The 5,082-nt window shown below is 44.5% G+C and overlaps 1 pseudogene; it reads left to right on the top strand.

The window, feature by feature from the left end:
- The first annotated feature begins 578 nt into the window (after positions 1-578).
- LOC127487448 (U2 spliceosomal RNA) lies at positions 579-689 on the top strand (annotated as a pseudogene).
- The last annotated feature ends 4,393 nt before the right edge of the window (positions 690-5,082 follow it).

The raw sequence follows: 5,082 nt of genomic DNA, 5'->3' as shown, positions 1-5,082 counted from the left end.
CCTTGTCTGGTTTTCTCATCCCCAGATTATCTTTACATTACATATTTCACCAACTCTACGGTATTTGAGAGCAGCCAATGGAACTCTGGGAGGTAAAAACCCGTGGCCTTGTCTTTACAGAGCTTATCCTATATAAGTATTTTGAACTCCGTTCACAAACCGCAGCTCTTAATACACGCAGTTATGATAAATCAACTGAAGAAACGGGCATATGAAGTAGTTTCAAAGGGGAATTTGCTATACCTCTCATCTGTGTGGCCCATCAGTGAACCCAAAACAAACAAAAAGTAGAAGGCTCAGCATGCTTTTCTCAGAATTCACAACAGCACTGGAAATGCTCTTTCCTGGCCTTGCGTCACCAAAACTGCCCCTTAGGATGTGTGCCCTTCCTTGCAAGGAAGCACGGGGAACATTTTTCTCTTTAACGTTCACAGTTTGGGCTGTTTTAAATGTATAATTCAAAGAAAATAAATCACTCCTATCCAAAATCAAATGAATCTATAAAACAAGATATACAATATCTCCACACTATATATTTTTCCAAACTAAAAAGGTGATTTTAAATATTTACAGTTTAGATCGCTTCTTGGCCTTTTGGCTAAGATCAAGTGTAGTATCTGTTCTTATCAGTTTAATATTTACAGTTTAGAAACAAATTTTCATAATTTGACTCAATTTAATTATCCAATCAGGTAAATAGCAATACTGTTTTCAAACATATACAGTCATGCATCGTTTAATGATGGGGTCATGTTCTGAGAAATACAATGTTAGACAAATTCATTGTCGTGTGAACATAAAACATAGATGGGGCAGCCAATTGCACACTAGAGCTCTATAGTACATACTGTCATAGAGGCAGTCTGTGGTTGACTAAAAGGCATTATGCAGCATGCGGCTGTATTTACAACACACTTGCATATCTTTACATATGCACAACACAGAGACATTAACACACACACACACACACACACACACACAATTGACCTATGGAAACTGAAAGCTATAAATAGACCAAAATGTCTTCCCATTACTGAAACTTCACATCCGCAAAGTAAAACTTCATTGGCTATTGGTTTTAAATTATGCTGAATTCAAAGCAGCTGCTGTTTTCCTGCTATTTTAAAAAACAGTGGATCAGCTTATCCCAGATAACTCAAATTCCATCTTTCCCCAGGTCCCCTACATTATACACTAACAAGGCCTATTGTATTTCACACTGGGAGAGTCTTTGTTACACACCATTAGCTCAGCTATTCGTTCTCCTTTGAGATTTGACATAAACATTAGTATAGCTATTATTGCAACCATAAGATACATACATGATTTATCAGCTTTTTGTCTTTCAAAAAAACTATATCCTCCTGACTAACATGATGTTTGTATGTGTTCTGAATTTTAATCATGTATATCTGGAGAAAAACCATATTTAAAATCTGTGATGCAGAAACGAGATCACTGGATTTAAAGAGGAAAGGAGCCAAAATTCTGGCAGGCCACATAAATCTACAAAGTGAGAGCAGAGGGCATGTCTGCAAAGACAGGACAGCTATGGCTCTTTAGGGATGCGCTTCACATCCAGCTGAAGCAAACCATACCTGAGAAGAAACAGGCAAACTTTGTCTGCCATGAAGGCCAGTGATGCCTGCAAGTCCATTCCCTATGCATAACAGGGAAAGGTCCTTCCTGCAGAGAGATAGTTCTTTTTTTAGATTTATTTATTTGGATGTCAGAGTTAAGGTGTGTGTGTGTGTGGGAGAGAGAGAGAAAGAGAGAGAGAGAGAAGACAGAGAGATCTTCTATCTGCTGGTTGACTATCCAGATAGCCAGAATGTCTGGGGCTAGACCAGACTGAAGCCAGGAGCTTCTTCTGGGTCTCCCACATGGATGCAGGGACCAAAACACCTGGGCCATCCTCCGCTGCTTTTCCCAAGCCATTAATGGGAAGCTGGATAAGAAGTGGAGCAGCTGGGACATGAACTGGCGCCCATGTGGAATGCTGGCATCACAAGGGGCGGCTCTACCTGCTATGCCACAATGCCTGCAGAGGGATATTTCCAAAGGGCAGAAGAACAGACCCTAAAAAAGACAGCATTTGACACAGGGGCCTTGGTTAGAGAATATGGAACCCTTCTAATTATAACTCATCTACTGGCCATTTTTGGTAGGTACCTGTACCTACAGGACAATTTAATTTCAATGATGTGAGTAAAACAGGAAATGTGAAAGCTACAATATCATTCAGCAATTGTATGGGCTCAAAGTCTGCAACACTTGCTTGGTTCTCTACATAGCTTTTCTTCATCCTTCCTACCCAGTGGGAGCCACACAAATCCCTCCAAATCCCTCTGGCGTTCTCATCCTTGCCTCATGCCCCATACTCCTCAGCTGATGAGAGACTTAAAGAATGCTAGTGCAGCCTAGATTAGATTTTTATCTTAGTTCCCAGCTGTAAAAACAGATTAGTCCCTGTTCTTAAACTAATTAATAAGGGGAGACACGTCCAAAGTCTGCATAGTCTCTTCCAGTGTAGTGTCCCCCGTGCTCATTCCTTCAAGACTGGAAAACACTCCCTTGTTCTTACCATAATTTCCAGACATCACTCTGATGTTCCTAAATTCTGTCCCTCGTCTAGGCTCCACCTTCTCCAGCATGTCTATTCATCTCCATGACTAGTAGACAATGATGTAATCACTTAGAGCTGCCACCAAGCTCCCCAGCCATGCCAGCTCGCATCCTCCTCACTGCAGTTGGATCTCTTCTACCCCCCTGAAAGATGCCACTCATTGCATGATGGATATGCCTAATCTTCAAACCACAGTGTCCACTCAGTTCATGACTTCAATACCAGATAAATACTTCATCCCAAGATTGCACCAAGACATACACACATAGTAATTCACGTAACTCTCACCATGACCCAATGACAAGCATATAGTATACCCTATCTTCAGTTAGGAGAAACTGAAGCTTACTATTACCAAAAAGCATGTTCAAGGTCTTATTACTGGCAAACAGGGATGCCAAGAGTCAAAGCCAGGGCTGCCCAGCTTGCAAAGCCACCAGGCTTCACTGCCTGCAGAGATGACTGAATTGGAGCTTCTCGAGGCAAAATGATTTTCTCCAGCTGCCCCTCTGATTTCCCTCTGTCTTCTCCATCAACGTGGTGTTTTGCCACAAGGAACAAGTATATTCCTCACCTGCTTCCACATTGTAAAATCCTGGCCAAAGCATCTATAATAAAATGCAAGGAAGGTGAGTGGCAAGGCTGACAGCTGGAAAGTGCCAGGAGTATATGCTTCCTTTAGAATGCCGTGGGGCCTTGCTTGAGGGCTGCGGCTTGGAATTGACAGCTGTTTCATCTCAAGGGGGAAATACCAACTATAAACAGGAAACCCATCGGCGAATATGGATTTATCATTTCCCTCAAGTAGTCACTGTCCCGAGAAAAAAATAAGTTGTTAAAATGAAAAATTAAGCAACCTCATGGTCTACTCAAAGATAACACACTAAATAACTTTTTCTTGTCTCTCTTTAACATAAAATATGCACAGTCTCCTCTAGCTTTTGTTCTATAGCTCATGAAATGAGTGATTTCCTGCTTCCTTCCAAACCACTGAGGCAGAAATGGTTGCAGATTCTGGAACAAACTAATGAAGGAAAATGCACAAAACCATAAATGTATCCTCCATGTCAGGTAGATTTGTCTGAACAAATAAAATCCCAAAGGGTCAGAATGACAGAAATACCCCTAGAGCCGCATCTGGTGAAAAATCTCTTTCTCACTGTGGGCAATGGTCACATCAGAAGATTAGAGGTAGAAGTTACCAAATTCTCTCCTTGTGCAATCTACTGTCTTGGGTTCCAGTTTGTTTGTAAGGAACCCAGTGTCATTGCCCTATCAGGAACCTGCAACTCCTCTTATCACATGTCAGAAATGCCTATCAACTGATGTCACCCTTCAAGATGCTAACAGCTCCAACAAGTCAGGAAACAGCAGCCAGGTAGAATTCTTCACCAAGAATATAATTTCATAAAAACATCTTCAGGGGCCGGCACCGTGGCTCACTCAGTTAATCCTCCGCCTGCAGTGTTGGCATCCCCTATGTGCACCGGGTTCTAGTCCCAGTTGCTCCTCTTCCAGGCCAGCTCTCTGCTGTGGCCCCGGAACGCAGTGGAGGATGGCCCTAGTGCTTGGGCTCCTGCACCCGCATGGGAGACCAGGAGGAAACACCTGGCTCCTGGCTTCGGATCGGCGTAGCCGGCCGTAGCGGCCATTTGGGGGGTGAACCAACGGAAGGAAGATCTTTCTCTGTCTCTCTCTTTCACTGTCAAACTCTGTCAAATAAAAAAAAAAATCTTCAGTTCTCAAGTCCCAAGCCACATTCAGGGGACCTTTCAGCTTTATCTTGTGTACTCCCTGGGTTGTGTGGATCATTCCTGTTGGCCTATCTTCAGAGTTCTGTGGGCGGTGGGAATAGGGGCTGAGTCAGTCTGATGAGTGGTTGGGCAAAGTTGGAGGTTTTGGTTGCTAGGTGACCATCAGGGCTCCCCAGATGTGAATTCCTCTGCTGTCAGGCTATGGATGCCTGGATCTTTGTGAGGTGCTGAGGGAGCTGGAGGATTTTCCTCAGTGCTCCCTCCCCTTCCATGGTCCCTGACTTTGCTCCTGGCCACCCACCGCCTGACCGGTGCATACTACCTGATGCTGGGGTGCTCCCTGGGGAGAATGGGAGCGTTTCCCCTGGTGCAGCCTCTGATTTGGGCCTCCCCCACTCCTCCGTGGGTCCCAGGGCAGGCAACTCTGGCCCCACCCTTCTTCCGTCTCCTCCACACTTTCCCCCACGTCCCTTAGACAGGCAACTTCAGGCTTTTGTACCTTGCAGTGAGCAGGTGGCTGACCCCTTCCCTCTCTGTGGAGCTCAGAGAGCCAGCAGATGTCCCTCGTGCTGGTGTTGCTTCTTCACACCATGCACAACCAAAAGTAAAGGACTTTGCATGTCTGTGTTGCTTTGGACAGGCTCGTCACTCAACGAGGCTGACAGGTGCAAGGAAAGCCACGAGCTTGTGGAGGATGTGGCT

The sequence above is a fragment of the Oryctolagus cuniculus genome, chromosome 15, assembly GCF_051225735.1.
Source record: "Oryctolagus cuniculus isolate XC-2025 breed Fujian yellow rabbit chromosome 15, ASM5122573v1, whole genome shotgun sequence".
In the NCBI taxonomy this organism is placed as follows: domain Eukaryota; kingdom Metazoa; phylum Chordata; class Mammalia; order Lagomorpha; family Leporidae; genus Oryctolagus; species Oryctolagus cuniculus.
Note: the sequence above shows the minus strand (reverse complement) of the source record. Positions and strands in the feature narration are given on the sequence as shown.